This window comes from Pseudonaja textilis, chromosome 3, assembly GCF_049901715.1.
Source record: "Pseudonaja textilis isolate UNSWEBS1 chromosome 3, rPseTex1.2, whole genome shotgun sequence".
Classification (NCBI taxonomy): domain Eukaryota; kingdom Metazoa; phylum Chordata; class Lepidosauria; order Squamata; family Elapidae; genus Pseudonaja; species Pseudonaja textilis.
This window is the reverse complement of record NC_141992.1, coordinates 128,923,908-128,940,970: the sequence shown is the minus strand read 5'-3', so window position 1 is coordinate 128,940,970 and position 17,063 is coordinate 128,923,908. Positions and strand designations below refer to the sequence as shown.

Here is a 17,063-nt window from a genome sequence, read left to right as displayed (position 1 = left end):
TTTTTATTGCCAGACAAGGAGAGAAGTTCTTGTGGGATATCTGTCTCAGGCACACACATTTCTTGGCTGGTGTTGGGTACTACACACCTTTATCTAGGTGGGTAATAGAGAATCAACATTTTGTGTATAACTCCCCAAGCAATAAAAAATTTGAAGCAATGGCAAGCATTTTTCTATTTTGTAATTATTTTCTCCAAAACCCTTCCAAAGACCAAGCATATAAAACTTTTTCTAATTTGGGGTATGAAGCATATTGCAACTGAACCTTGGGATTAGATATGAATAGCCAATTTTAACATCTGATGTTCTAAATCAGAGGTGTCAAACTGGCGGCCCATGGGTGGATGTGTCACACACAGACCACGCCCACCCCAGCTCCACAAAGGGAAAAAACATAACGAAACATCACATGATGGCAATGTGACGCCGCCAGTTTGACACCCATGTTCTAAACCCTCTGAATATATCTTAAACTATACTTCTCTGAACTGAGCCAGAAATCTGTGGATTTTGCAAATATCAAACATCACCTTGCAGTGATATTTGTATGCTCAGCACATAAACTAATATCAATGAGAAATTGTGCAAAATTTCCCCAATTCTATGAGATTTAGATATTGTCATAATGGATTCCAAAATGGTCTGGTGAAACTCCTGGGTATCTACAAATACTGACATTTGCTATAAAGATATACCTTTCTGTTCATGAATACCTTCTAATGAAGTTCAGTTTTAATTCCACTACTGAGTATTGTTAAATAGTTTTATAGGGGAGAGTCCATTCTGTTCATAGTATGAAGGAACATTTTCTTACAGAAGCTGTACACTGTTGTACAAAATTTGCAAAAGGAAAATCAACATGTTTTTAAGAAAAAGAAATGTGTATCATACAATCGTCAAATCATGGAGAACTGAATAATAATTTCTTCCTGCAACTTTGGTTGCCAAAGCCTTTTACCACCTTGTTATTATCCAAAGCTGCACGTCAGCTTTTGCTTATAAAGTAGACGAACTTACAATAATTTCATTTACATTGTTGTGCATTTTCTCCTCTTTTCCATTTTGTCTAGTGAATGCTAGGAACTCAGTATTGTTTGAAAGACCAGTTGCTTTCCTTCATTTTTTTTAAATTCATCTTTTATAGAAAGACCTTGTTTAATCCCTTCCTCCTGGCAAGTCTTTATCTCCAGGAACAATTCAAACTGTACTTTTAAAAACATTAAAGTTTAAGCCCTATTGAACAGAATGGGGCTTGCATCTGGATAAGTAAGTTTAGGTTTGTGTTGTAAGTATGTTAGCTGCATTTTCTAACATCTGTCTCTCATAGAGGAGAGGAGCTTTCATCCCCTTAATTTTCTTCTGATTATCTGAAAATAAATAAGATCCTCGAAGATGCTTCTTTTTATACTGCAAAACAGTTATGTGTAAGTGATGGTGCTATATAAATAATAGGCATTTTAAAAAGAAACATTTCATGCTCCTGAAATCATGAAAGATGGATAATGATGTTAAAAAAACCTTTCTATAATGCAAGTTGGGTGTTTAATAAAACGAATCTTTTTGTAAAGAAACTTGCTTTAGACACAATAATTACAGTGTTAAAAAAACAACAGTTTACTTCTTGAATCTTTCAAGTCTCTTTGAAGAATGTTAGAGCACAAAAGCTGGCACCATTAGCTTTCATCCATGCTGAGCTAGCAATAAAATGAGCATAGAAGAAGAATATATTAATTGGCATTACTTGAACCATTTAAAATGTTCATTCTACAGGGAACTTTATATATATTTTCTTAATTAAGAAAGATTTTCCATCTTTCTTAATTATTTTTTTTTCATCTTTCTTATAGGGAGACAACTATAGTTTTTGCATAAAATCAAAGTATACATAAGATTTTAAGGTTGTATCGGACATCAAGACTTGCTTCCAAAAAGGGAGATAAATTAGTAGAGTATGGGAGGCTTTGAACATAGTAATGATAGTTGATTGATATCATTTAAAAATTGATTAACTTGTCTTTCTTTTACTTGTTGCATTTAAAACCGCCTTCCTGATTACTGCACCTTGAATCCCAATAAACAATCAACTAACTAATTATTCTAGTCACACCAACTTACAATGAAATCTTTATTCAGTGTTTACAGCCATCTTTGGCAAAGAATGCCTTGCTGTTTTTAAACTAAGAAGAACTGCACCCTTTGGCTTCCCTCTGCCTCAGCTGCCTTGGTTTCAGAGCTGGATGCCAATAATGAGTCTTCTTTTACTTTTTTTCTAAAGTGGACACTTTTTAAAAAAAAGGGTGAAAGAACTATTCTCATCAATGCTCCATATATTCTGGCTGATTTATGTCCCAGCCACTGAGTTCTTCCTTCCGTATCTTTTAAACATCTATTTTCTTGCACCTAAGTTCATCCTTTCTACCTCTCTCCCTCCTCTATGTGTAGTGTAGAAACAGAAATATCAAGCATCTTATGCCATGATCAGTTCAATCTCACCTATTAAATTTAGCAGGGGAAACCCATAAAACTGACTGAGTGAAAGGAAGAGACTCCCCGCCCCAAGAGGAGGGGGAAATCTTTTTTTTTAACCTCATTTTGTTTAAAGTACCAAAACCATATTTTTGTATATTCACTGAAAACTCAAGCTGTACGATAGATGCAGTTTTGTTCTTCCAAAATGTATCTTAATTTTTCAATACTTTTACAATTCTCCATCCTTACTTATGGCTTTATCTTTAAAAGCAATATTCTATTTCATGTTACTACATAAAGTCCATTGTAACCTGAGTTGCATAAATATATCCACATTTTAACTTGTATAAGAATCTCCCATTCTGCCCTCAAAAATCCAAAGGCCATTTCTTTAAGTATTTCCTTGAAAAAGAGTCCTACATTTTTGTCAGTCAATCTATACACAGAACTCTTTACTTTTTTTGCTATGTTCACTGCTTTTTAATACATTTTTAAAAACCTAGAATGTATAGTTCCTATCATCATCTGGTAATCAGATTACCATTGCGGTAATTTTCTGTATAACTTCATTGTTTTTTTCCCTTTTTGCCACCCTGAAGTTAGCACGTCTAATAGATTTATGAAAGAACTCAACTTTTTGAGAAATATGCATATTTTGTCTATAGGCTTCTCATATGGATACTATTTTCTCCATTCATCTTTCCATCCTATTCCCAAGTGTTCAGAAGTCATTGTGGAACAAAAGCTCCAGTAAACTAGAAGGAAATTCCATAGGTCTGTCATTTCATGTACGCTGAAAGCATTTGCACCAAGTGTATCCAATCACACTTGGCCAATAAAGAATTCTATTCTATTCTATTCTATTCTATTCTATTCTATTCTATTCTATTCTATTAGAATCATATTTAAAATTTTCTTGTATTTTGCATACCATATACAAATTATAATGCAAAAGAGCTTTCATTAACACAGGTAATAAAATGTAAAGACATTGGCAACAACTTTACATTCAAAGTTCCAGGTAAATCCAAATTCCTTCAGAGAGGGAAATAGGTTCTAGGTACAACACCTTAAAATATTCCAGTGGCACTATATCACAACTGGAAAAAACCTCCCATTTCTATATATTCATAGCATAAGACCCTTGGAGTCAGATCTTAGACCCAAACAGGAAAGGAATATAACTCTTCAGATGACTGAAGATGCCAAGGACCAATATTATGATTTGGGCCCAGACTGAAATTAACTCAAAGAGCATTCCAATATCTTTAGATGATTTCCTTTGACTAATTCTCTGTTTTACATGTGCGCTTAACTCTCTCTCTTGCAGAATGCAGTACCTTTTGACTTACATCATATATGGTTAGTGTCTGTCTGTCTGTCTACCTACCTTCGTCTACCTTCAAGATATATGAAGATCACATCTGTCAAATCTATTTCTTTATTTACCCTTGTACCCCATTATTACGGCAGCTGAATTCAAGGTGACTTACAAAACACAACCTCCTAATAACCATCATATTTTTTAAAAAAATAAAGTGGCATTAGTATAAGAAATCAAATAAAAACATTGCTACTTCCTTGATGAAAAAGCAAGCAAGCTACTTCTTGTTTGCATGCTCTTGTGATCAAAACAGTGAGACCTGGGACCACACTGCTCTTCCTAGAAAACACACACACACCACTTATTTTTCCCTTTTGGATTCTGAAGCATAAAGGATTGGTCCTTGATGAAAACCTCCCTCAATCACCGGTATTGAATACATGGTGGTGATTAAGTTAACAAGCCTGGTCCTTCAAATCTCCAAGTGACAGGGTAGATAGACAAATAAAGAAACAAAGATGGCTCTTTTCCCTCCCTTTGGGCAAAATGGTCTCCTGATTACCCTCCAAACTAGGAGGTGAAAGTAGGCAATACTTTTCAAACAGCAGAGGCAAGTAAGAAATTGGAACCAGAAACAACTCACCCCATTAATCCTGTTGAGGGAAAGAAAAGCTGACTGATTATTTAGTGGCATTAACTTCTCCTAGAAGAAACAGTTGCTGACATGTTTGACCTTCTCTCTTTGGCTGGTATGTTCTTGGGGAAAGGTGGAGAAATGTGCAAGCAAGGGACTGTAGCAGCTGTGCCTCCCCCCCAAGCTCATTTTTCCTGGACATCACAATAAGGTGAACCACTCGAGAGAAAGTTGTTAATTCTGTCTGCTTGGTCATCTTTCTTTGGGAGCACAAAGTGGGCCCCTGAGCTGTGTACTTCTTCCTTTTACCTTGTCACTTATGAGTGGTACTGAGGTGGACCAAGCAGGAAAGGACTGTCTCTAACTGCACACTTCCCTTCTCCCTTTATTCATCTGGGCACCTTCCTTCTTTAAACAAGGCATTCGAAGGTCATGAACCAGCAACAGAAGACAGTGGCCTGTGCTTTCGCCCACCCGCCTTTGCCTGATAACTCCAACTCTCATGCCTGATCTTACTTGTCTGAAGCCAATTCTTACCAACATCCCCTTTGGGGGAAATTGACTGTTTGGGGAAAAGGTGCTGCAGTGGCCAGAGATTTAAAAAAAAAGTGGGGGGGGGGGGGAGAGAAGAAGCTCCAGAAGACTGGAGGAGTTGTTGCCCTCTGGCTATCTCTCTAGGCAGGCTGGTGACCTCCAGATATTGTGGACCCACCTCTATAAATCCCAGTCTGATCCACCCACACCAACTCCTATAAATCCCAGTCAGCACACCTGGAAGGTAACAACTTGGGAAAAGCTGCTCTGGAGAGTAGCATCCTCTTCCTCCCTACCGCAATAGCCAGAGCAGATGAACAGGGTTGAGGATACAGGAAGAGTGGGGGTGGGGGGGGTTGTCTCACCTTCATAGTTGCATTCCTGCCCCAGATATGGAAAAATGAACGGGAAGAGGAACGGGAGAACTTGCTTCAGGGTTGGGAAACTAAGGTGGGGAGGAGGCGGATTCTTACCTAGTTAGAGTTGGACGCGTCTCCTTACTTCAAAGAAAACACAGGGAGGCGGGGGTGAGGTGTCACAGTTCTCTTGCTCACTCAATCACCCATCTCTTTAAGCTCCCTTTGGTTCAGGACGTTCCATCATCCACTTCCCCATTGACTTGCCCAGCGCGGATCCTTCCCCAGAGACGACCCCCCCTCCCGCTTTTAGAACCGCCGCTGCGCATCCCCTTACCCGGCGAGGTAGTAGCGTTCGCTCCTTTCGGGTCTGAGGTAATTGAAAGAAGCGGAGCCGTTCTCCCCGGCTACGGCTCGTCTTCCTTCCTCCCAGTAGCCTCGCTCTCCTTCACCTCCTCGACTCCCTCAACAGCACCGAGCGGGGAAGCGGCGCCTCTCCCCGGCGCTCTTCTTCGCAAGGTCCCGGCAAAAACTCCAGCCCCGCGCTTGAAGAAGCGCTTGGCCGACGGCAAAGGCGGCTCGCTCCTCGCCGCCTGCAGCCCGGCGGCGGCGCTTCTGTGGCGAACGCGGCGGAGCAGGCGGCAGTGTGAGGCAGGACTTTCTTTTCGGCGGCTTCTCCAGCTCTGGCGGACGCCGTAGTTTTTGAGCCCCCCTCTCTTCCTTCTGGTTCGGCGGCAGGCAGCCAGAAACGACCGGCGGAGGAGAAACAGACCAAAAGCGTGAATAAAAGGAAGGCGAAAGGAATGGCGGGCAGATCCTGGGGTGTGGGGTGTATGGGGGTGGGTTCTTCCTTTCCCGCTTTTTGGAAAAAGTACCTCTGAGGGGGTGTCTCCCCGAGTCCCTTGTCTCGGGTTCAGTTCCTCAGAGATAGCTCGCCTTTGACGGGGAGACTTTCCTCAGTCCCGTTGTTTTCCGAAAGCCCCCGCAGGTAGGCGGCAGGAATGGGGAAGAGGACGAGGTGGGGGGACGCCTTCAGTTCAGATCGCGAGGTGGGAAGGAAAAAAAGAAAAGCTTTTCGGTATATTTTGGGTGAGAGAAAGTATCTATTTTCTCCCTTTTCTTCCTTCCCCCAGCTTGCTCTTGTTCCGAGTGGCTGCTGTTTGCCCGAGCCAGAGCTACTCATCCCGCTGCTCATGAATATTCCGCGAGAAGTGAGAGCCGCTGAAATAAATTGAATTAGTCCGCTGGTGCCAGGAATGTGCGCTCCTTCCTACTCGGAGGAGCTTGTCTGGAAAACCACCACCTTACAGTGATTAATGGCCCCTGGGTAAGTTGAAGAGGAGACAGAGGCAGTGCTCCTCAATGGGTACCTCCCTCCCTCAGCAACGGGGTCCGTTAGATTTTGCAGCCCACCCAGATCTCTGTGGATGTGGAAATGATGGACTATCACCATGGGGGCTGGGAATGCTGGTTTATTAATATTGCTTATGGGACTTTATCTAAAGTTACCTATTTTGAATTATCTGTTCTTGGGGTTTTTATATTTCAAGCAGGAAGCTCAAGGCAGGGCAATCCTACCTGTTTTTTTTTTTTTTTTATTAGAATAGGCCAGTTATTCTCAAAATGGGGTCTGGAGGTCCTCCAAGACACTTTCAGGGTATTAGCAAGTTTTAATTTGGGAGGCAGTAAATATCTATAGATAACAACCAACATCAACTAAAGCTCTTTGGGGTTCTTGATCATTTTCGAGAATATAAAGTGGCCGTGAGACCAAAATGTTTGAGAACTAGTGGAACAGACTAAAGGAGAGGTGAGGACTGGCCCCAAACCTTGCAAGTATCCATTGAGCACCACTGCCTCTGTCTCCTCTTCAACTTACCCAGGGCCCATTAATCACTTTAAGTTGATATTCCATACTCACTCAGAGCCATCCAACAGTTAATATACACAAGCCTTGGTCTCCATATTTCTTTCAGCAGGACTTCAGTTTTTGGCAGTTGCTTACAGCAACTTGGCTAATAAGAATTAACTGATTACCAGTGACTCAAACCTGGGGTAAAGTCAGGAATATATCATATAAATTCTGCTGCTGGGAAGGTTCATTTGGGTTTACTGCTGAACCTCCAAGGCAGCTATGGGTTGTCTAGCAACTCAGAAGCCTAAAAATCTCCTTCAACCCTCATGAGTTCTCCAATTAAAGGATATGAATGGTTATTAGCATGGTGACCATGTAACCAACAAGCTCCATGCATACATCACCTAAGAAGGCCACTGATATTCCCATCAGATACTGTCACCCCTCAAGATAGATCAGATTAGGAACCAAAGTCATGCATGCAAGTACTGCTTTTATTAGTAGTAGCTATGAGGTTATAGTAACAGAATCTTGCAAGACTGAAAGTGTTTCTCTCCTTCTCCCTTTATCTTCATGAGAAAGAAGGAGGATCATTTTTAAGACACTCAGGTTACAGTTCTAGTTCACACTCAGATTTCTTTTATCTGACCATTACCTTAGTTGCAGCTCTTCCTTCTTTTCCTCAGGACGATTCCTGCAGCATATCAAAGATACAGAGCATGAGGAAGTGGCATAAGCCTGCTGATTTGGCCAATGCAAATCTTGGACAGGGTTTCTGGGAACCATCATGACACAATGCCCTGCAAGACATACAATGCCCTTTAATACTAAGAAGCGGGAGATCTACTATATTAGCTATTTCCAAATTGGTTCCTTGTCCACCACTCTAATTCCAAAGTTGCAAGTAAGTGTTCAGGGCTTTTACCATTCACCAGAAGGTATTTATATGAGTAACACTTTCAAGATGACCTGTTCCAAGATGAGATGTCTCACAGTTTTTATACAATACTGCAGTGGGTTCTGACTTTGCTTGTGTCTTCACTTAGCTTGTGGCTGGGAATGTTTTTGAACTAGTCTGATACTGGAAACAATTCTCCATTTTTGAAGATGCAAGAACTACCATCTGTTTTGAGAGGCACTTTTGATTCTTTAATTCAGGGTACTTATTGGTCTGTGAGGAAGGAAATAAGCTTTGTACATGCTCAGAAAAGCATTGGGAAAAATAACCCCTATGCCATACAGATAGCATGGTAAGAAATAGTAGAGTGGACAAATCAGGTATGCAAACTTATAGGCAGATCAATTCAAGACCAATGTTTTCACCAAGGTTTTCTTCTTTGTACTTAAAGAATAATATAGATACATCTATAGCTTTGTTCTCTTTTCTGATAAACAGGACCCAAATAATTTTGCTTCCCCATATTACCAGAGAGTCCAAGGAAAATGGACTGAAATATTGACTTTTGAAATATCATTTTCTCCTAAGTAATAAAACTTAAGCTGCTGTTAGTATCCAAATGTTACTCTATTCTAATATTTCTGTTGTTGTTATGAATGCTGCAAAACATCAACCTCGGTTTTCCTGTTCTGTAAAAAGGGAATAATATTAAATTCCCATTCATAAATGTTGGATAAGAATAATATTTTAAAAATGGTTTTTCTGAAGTTATTGTATGGCCAGTTGTTATAGTAATAAGGATAATAATATAACAACACTGATGGCTGCTTTGTGACACTGATGATTGTGTCTTTAATATACTTGTAATCTCCATTTAAATAGACATTTACATATAGATAATTTTTTTAAAAGAAAATTCTATTGGGAGGGAGAGAAAGATGAAAAAATGAAAAGATTGGATATTTATTAAAATGGGCTGGCTATTGCAAAAAGGTAACTGCATGAGGATTTTAAAAACCAATTTCCATAAGTATAAAGTGAAGAAAAGAAAGGATCAAAGCACCTTAAAAAGTATGACAGACTCATGGTTCATATTTTTAAAATCTGCCCATGAAGCAGAAGCAGGAGTGTTGCTTCAAGAGCGTGGAAGAAGTAAATTATGAGCTGCAGCATCCATAGCACACCTGATCCTCCAGAAGTCTTGGTCTGATTCCACCGGTTCTTTATTTTCCCTTGGGAAATAAAGGAAGCACCTCTAGGAAGGGAGGGGAAGAGACTCACAGGTTTTAGGCATTGATTATCCAGGTTGGCTTAAATGTTTCATTATCAAGAGTGACAATGATTGAAGTAATGCTTAAATATATACACCTAGACATATTTATCCATAATGTCTTTGATGAATTAGCATTAAATTCTAAACAAAAATAATTATTTTTACACACAAATGTGCCATATATCTATATCTATATCTATATATCTATATCTATATCTATATCTATATCTATATCTATATCTATATCTATCTATCTATCTATCTATCTATCTATCTATCTATCTATCTATCTATCTATCCTGTGAATCATATGAAGACACCTGAAAAGCCCTTGTAAGCAGAATTCATTCTTCAAGCTAATTGTGTACTCCATTCAAGTACAGCATAAGGATATTCAATGATGCCAAATTTGAAATTTTGTGATAAGTTCTAGTGTATAAAATATAATGCCAAGCATAAGATAAAAGCTTAATTTACCTGTTGCTAAACTCATAGATTAAAAATGTTTTGAAAATGTTTTCAGAGATACCAATAAACAGGCTGGGCTGATTTTTGACAGAGATTTCATTAGCATAATAGCACACAGATTTTAGATTTTCGTGTATGCATAGAAAACAAAAATTAACTAAAATACCAGTTAAAGCAGACTGGATGCAATGGACAAAATCCCATCTGTTATTTTACACATTACTTTATGCCATTTTATGTGTGAATAATGCCATGTGTAAAAATCACATTTGCCATTCAAAGAACATTTGGGTGTAATGGGCATCTCTTTTGCCCTACAGATCCATTAAATAGAAAAATTACCATGTACACGAAAGGAGCCTTCCCATATTTTATTACATCTATGATGCAGCGAACCTTCTCGCTTTCTTGATAAACCACGTTTTGAACAAATTATATGGTGAGAATCAATATCAATCTAAAGCACATCTCAAGGTAATTTCTGTATGACTCAGTCCTATACTAAGCAGATACCGCAAGAAATACCTGGAAGATACTTCTTCAAATGGTTGATCTATGATTTTTCATTGGTCTGCTTGAATGTTGCTCCTCAGAAGTTAGTTTCATATCCCAGGAATATTTCTGTTTGATAAAATTTGATTTTCCAGCATATCGCTGGCAAAATGTCAGATCATTCTGTGAAATCAAATAAATCCTCAAGAGCTTCAGTTTCTGATAACTTTGGATAGCCAGTTCTGTACTTAAAAGAAGCAGATGCTTATGTCTATTATTTCTGCCTGATTCTTTAATAAATATATTAAATCAACTGAAATTGATATAGTCCTTTTGCCTAGTCTGCTTGCATGTCAGATTCCTAGCTGTCCTTACTTTCCTCGTTCTTAAAAAGTTTAAAGGAGAATTCTGGAAAAGGGATATTCTTTTATGTCAATACAATTCTTAGTTGGATTTAGGCTTAGCTTGTAGAACATAAAAGAGCTCTGGAAGCCTTCCCTAGAAGTATCCTACTTAATGGACTTAAAAGTACACACATTCTGATGGTCACAGTATCCAATATCTATTGTCAAATTATTGTTTCAGTACCAAGTGTGTCAAATAAGACAAGAATTCTATTCAATCTATAATGAACTTACTGGTTGTTCTTTTAGCATCTATTACAAATTATTTGTAGTTGTGACCTATTTATATTTTGGTATATTGTCAACACTATGATTTAATATCACTTCATATGTGTAAGATTGTTAGATATATTGTCAGTTTTCCTGGTGATTTTGCTATTGTCACTACCTATGCTTCATATTTAGATGACGATAAGATAAACAATAACAACATAATGCCAGATCCAATCTAGACTTCTGGCCAACCATGTGACAAATCATAATAGGACAATAAAACAACATCAACAATAATAGTAATGATTCTTCAGTGTAGGAATGTTCTTACTCAGGAAATAAATATCCTATGAATTACTTTGTAAAGAAAACACTTCAGACAAGTTTGTAAGATTTATAATAAGTTTCATATGTACCTTAAACAGAGCTAGGATGGATGCAAAATACACGTGTAGTAAATACAGATTTCTTCCTCTATGCTGATTTTTATTTCTTTTTTTAAAAAAATTTTTTATTAATTTTTTAAAAACAAACATAAACCAAACACAAAACATAAAAACATAAACCATCTTTTTTGAAAGCAGCTTGATCCCAGGTTACATCTCTTCGTACAGACATAAATTCAAGTTCATGCTCGCTTTTGTATACCATTCCATATCTTATTACCATTCTACATTTTCTATATAGCTTCTCCCCTCTTTTCACTCTCTTAATTCTATTTTATTTATTTCATCTCAATTTAAATCATTATACTTATATCCTTTGTCTGTCCTGTTTCAACTGTCTATTATCTTTTCTCATTAACACAAAATTTCTCCTGTAATCACTGATTGGAGTATGACAACTTTATATCTTTCCCCTAAATTTAACACTTAAAATAATATATAACTTTCATTCAGATTCTGCTTAGTACATTCTAAAGCTACACACTATATTTTAAGAAAAGAAAAAATTATAAATATATAATATAATTAAAACAACAATCCATACCAATTGAACTATCGTTAAAATTAATATTCATTTAAATCTTAAACATTTTACACATTCCTTTTCAAATAGGTATCATGCTTCTATGGGAACCCTTATAAATGTTGCGTAGTTACTTCCCCCTCATTTCACTTATATTTTAAAACGTTATGTAATTAAAATGTTCCCATTCCCTCTTAATTCAATTCTCTCATATTTCATTTTATTTATTTTGTTCAAAAAAGAAAAAGTTTCACTAAATTACATTGAATATTTTATCCCATTTTATAATCAAATGTTGTTCCAATTTTCTAACATTATTTCTAATACAAATACAACAATACAGTCTTATGTACCTTTGCAGAATCTCTTTTTCAGTTATATTTTTACCCATTATCTCTAAATAAAATCCTGTTTCTTTACATCTTGTTTCAAACCTTTGTAGCTTCTCTTCCCTTCCTTCCTCCCTTGCTTCTTCACTCTGCCCTTTTTACCCCCTTGTCTCTCCATCTCCATTTCCCTCTTCTGTATTCCTCTTTTCTGTTGCTTTCTGACATTATATCCACTTTTCACCTTATTTTTCCTTTTTGGTTGTTTTTTTAGGTCTTAAATTCTCCATTCTCTTTCCCCTCTTTCCCCTTTGTTCCCCAGATAAAGTTACTTGTTCATTAAAGATGGCTTCTTCTTTGTCCCAATCTTCTTGTTCTTGTAGTTTCTCATAAGTAGAGATCGCCATTTCTAAAAAATGAAAAACGGAGCCAAAAGAGCCCTTCCCTTCTTGTTCCTCTTCTTTATATTTTTTAAATTCCATTTTCAGGTCATCCACAAGTGATGCCATTGTAAAAAAATTTTAAACAACCACCCGAGTATTTTTAATCATTGAAATATAATTTCCAAAAGTCCCAAAGTCACCAGGCAGTCTAAATACACACAAGCTGTTTCATTTAACACTTTCCTCTTTTTTCACTTTCTCTTCCTGGGGTTACAATTCAGTTACAAAGTTCCAATTAAAATGTATCTTTTAGAAGTCTTGTTACAATTTAACTTTTGATTCTTTTAAATTCTAAGCAGTCTCCTCCAGCCAAATCTTACTCTTTATTCTTTTCCTCTCCCTTCCCACTTACAGCGAAAAAAAGTTTTTCAGTATTCAGAAATCTTTATTGTCCCCTTGGCTTTGATTTTCAGTTTAATTACCTGCTGATGCCAAAGCGGGTTTTTCCAATTTTTAATTCATCTGCTGTTACCGTAAGGAAGGAGAGTGAGAAAAAACAAACTTTCTCTTTTCACTTTCATTCACTGCTTCCAGATCTTCCTTGGGAATGATGAATCTTTTTTAAAGATTAAATTCCAGGATATCTTGAATGTTGCTTTTTATCCCGGTCAGCCAAAACTTTCACTTCTTAGCTTCTTCCTGCACATTCTTTTCCAGATGAGTGCTTCTTTGTGGTGGCCATTTCTGACCGCTGCTCTACCGCCTTCGGAAAAGGGAGTTAAGCCAACTGAGGAGGGGAGGTGCGGCTCCCCTCAAAACCCTGCTGGGTCTCTCCTATCTTTGGCCACCTCTACGGGGTGGCTTTAGCCCCAAAGCCGGCTGGCTCGGGGCACTCCAGCGGCGAATGCAAGCAGAAACCGTGCACGATCGTGGATTCCTGCTGCCGTCGAAGCCCAGCAAACCAAGGTGTGTGAATGTTCAAATGCATGTACACTTAATCTTGTTTTCTTTTTAAAGTATGCCTCATCTAAGCTAAACAAAGACAGCTTTCAATCTATAAATCTAAACTAGTCCATGAAGATTCCACATCTGGATATAAAATATCTTTAGGATCCTTGCCTCATTTCACAAGTTCCCTACTCTGTTTCCCCAACTCTTGAACCCTTATTCCAAAGGAAAAAAGCAAAGCTGTTATTATGTTTTCATCAACAATTAAAATAACCCTGAATGATTTTTAAATAGCCTTTATTTTCAAAAGTGATAATTGTTGTAAAGTTTTATTGACCAATAAGGAAAAAAATTTTTGAGTTTGTGTTCTAGTGTTAAAAATAAACCAAGTGATAATTAATATTGGTAGTGATATTTAATTGGAACATATATGTTCAGAAACTTTATTTCTCCAGGGTTTTCTGCTTCTGGATGTAGAGTTTCCATATCAGAGACAGAATTTAGTCCACTTTCAGTCCTGCAATACTAACTGGGCAAGTCACATTTAGCATTTAATCTGATTTCCCCTACCTCTTGCTTGATGCAATAAACTGGTTTATGGCCTAGTATGGCCTCCATATTTGGAGATTAATTATCTCACATCCTGTAATAGTAACTGTTTTGCTACTGTGTCATTATGTCTTTTTGAAGCTATTGCTAAGTTATTAATAAATTCCCCAAAGAGTTAATCAAGGGCTTCATTAAAACTTGGTGACCTTTCAATGCTAGCTAAATTTTACTCATCTGATTGTTTATTTGGATCTCCATTTTTGGGTTAGACTGATTACATATTTTGTTGACTTTATTCCTGTGCTGCAGTAGTTATTCTGACTCCAATGATTTTGAACCATTCAGGAACCTGTGTCTTGTCTGAAAGTGGATAATCCTATTTTGCTTACTAAGCATTTCCCCTTCTTCTCTGAATCCAGTATGTCTCTTCCTGCTAATTTCTTAGTCCATTTCACCTCTTGCTGCAAGACCCAATGAGTGTGGATACATACACACACCCCATCTGTTTTCTCCTATGTCTTTCCCATTCTCAGGTTATTGCTGAAAATACAACTACATGCAAGGAATGCCATTTGAAAGGATGGTAGACAGTCTATTCCATCTTCATTCAATCACTATATGAAATGTAGTCAGACTGGAGGGTTTAAAAATACTGATTAAGATTATAGACCTAAACACATTAACCTAGGAGTAACTACTATTGATCTTAGTTGAATTCCAAGTAGGTTTGCATTGTTAATGGAAGCCTCTTTATAATCATTTTTTATTTGGGTCTGAAAATAGCCTTTTCTGGTTTGAAGTGTTGAGATGATATAGGGTAAAATAAAATATAAAATACTGCTACAGCAGAGAAGCAAGGATAATTGTAATTACTAAAGCAAATAATACATGTGTGGTATTACACTAACCCATTTTATAAAACATTTACATCAGTTATAAATATTTAGCTCTACTACTTAACAAATTCCTTACATATGAGCTTATTCATAGGTTACATTCTCATTATTATTACAGATTGCTGTTATTTTTATTTTTATCTTAATTTTACATTCCGTAAGTGATTTGTTACTCATTTTTGGAAGGGAAAGCTAGGATGATAAATAGGTTGATAGGCAGACCGATTAGATAAATGCTCTAAATCATGGTTTTCCATGATTGATGTGACAACAGAATTGTTCTATTTTGTTCGATTTTAGTTTCGGTTTGTAGTCTGTTTTTATGCTGAAAGACTTAGAAAATACTTCCAGCACTTTGAGAAGTGGTCTAGTACAATTATTTACATTTGAAGGATGGTTGCGGGGGGAATGTCTTTCTAGCAGGGGACAAAAAATATACACACATACATATTTAGTACTTATCTACAAGTGCAGGCGCAGGCATATCCACCTACACACCCACACCCAGATACCCCCCCACACACACACTATTTATTGAAACAGAAAAGATTGCAATGTAGCATCTTTTCTGGTACATTGAGAGAACAGAGGGAAAATAGAGTGGCTTCCAGCTAATTAAATATTTAACTTGAAGACAAACTAAAAAGTCTAAAAGATAGATACTTGTGTATAAGACAATGGTGGCTCAACCCAATAAGAGTTCTGCAGACAAACTGATGTGTTAGGAATCTGTCCAACAATTAGTTGGGTTGGCAATATATAAACCAATGATGTATTTTTTGTAGCTTTAAGACAAAATCACTGTATTGATTTGTACTGTGTTCTGATTGGTTGATTGTATTGCAGATTGCTATAAGAGGGAGCTAGAGATCATGGCTTGTTCTCTTTGAAATTATGTTTCTCTGACATTCTGTCTCGCTGACATTCTGTTGCTATCTAAGCTGTGCTTATACTTTGATATCTTTGTTTACTGGAAATGATAAAGGCAACCGGTAAGAAGACTTTGTAATTGGATATTCTTTGGACTGTAAAACGTATATGACCTGGACTGTTTATTGGACTGTGCTATTTCTTAAAGTAAACTTTAACTCAATTTAGTGTAGCTGTGTGTGGCTGTATAATTATTCATAACTACTCTCATAAACGTTTCCATGTGCATATCCTTGTTCTCAAGGGTTATTCTGTACATATCATAACATGATGTTCAGAAGCATCATAATAGAAATAGAAATCTTAGTATTAAATAAAAGAGTACTAATTACAAAAAAGAAGAGTGTGACAACTAAAGCAATGATGGATATAAACATTCATCTCCAATATTGGATGGCAAGTGCTACAAAATAAAGTCGTCTTCATGCCTAGTTCATGGGTGCAAAATGTATTCTCAAAGATTCATACCTAAAACAGTGGGCAGGGACAATCAAACAATAGGAAAATAAAATGATAAAGAACCAATCAGGATGGGGAAAGGTTCCCCTCTCATTTGGCTTTAGAAAGAGAAAGAGACAACTATTTTCTATATATTCCTAGTGCAAAGTCTAGGAAGAGAACCTTCTCTGCCCCCCACCCCCCGGAATATTCTTCCCCCAGAGGTGAGGTAGGCCCCCCAGTTCTGTGGCCTTCAGCAAAGGTGTAAAAACCTGACTATTTGGAAGTGCATTAGGGGCCCAAAGTAAGACACAATTGTAGGATTGATTGGTGATGTGACGAGAGCCCTCCCTTTACCTTTGTAAAAAAAAAACACCACAACCTAATTTTAAAAAGTGTTTAATTCATCTTGCCTGCTTAAAAAGATCATCATTTTTTTTTAATTCTAACATTTTAACTCATTTTATTTTTATACATCTTTTTATATTTGATGTTTTATTGTACAATGCCCAGTGTCCCTCTTTGAGGAATATTCAAAAATTGGAAATACAAATAAATAAATAACGAACAAACAATCATTTATATGGCAGTGCCATAGTCTAATTGTTCTACCTTTCTTCTCAGTGGAAATCCAACATGTAATAATGTTTAGCATTTCCATTTTAAAAATAGTTTTCATTTCACTTTATTTCTTCTTCTAGTGT

General features: G+C 37.0%; 1 protein-coding gene and 1 long non-coding RNA gene across 2 annotated transcripts in view; one reads left to right on the top strand and one right to left on the bottom strand.

Annotated features, from left to right (window-relative positions):
* The window catches only part of CDH20 (cadherin 20), a 220,843-nt gene extending 214,343 nt beyond the window's left edge, over positions 1 to 6,500 (bottom strand). The window contains exon 1 of the mRNA XM_087930758.1: positions 5,655 to 6,500. The gene's annotated coding sequence lies outside the window, so the exon portion shown is untranslated. The remainder of the gene's footprint in view (positions 1 to 5,654) is intronic.
* Positions 1 to 17,063, top strand: part of LOC148126317 (uncharacterized) — a 120,811-nt gene that overhangs the window by 50,976 nt on the left and 52,772 nt on the right. The window lies entirely within an intron of this gene.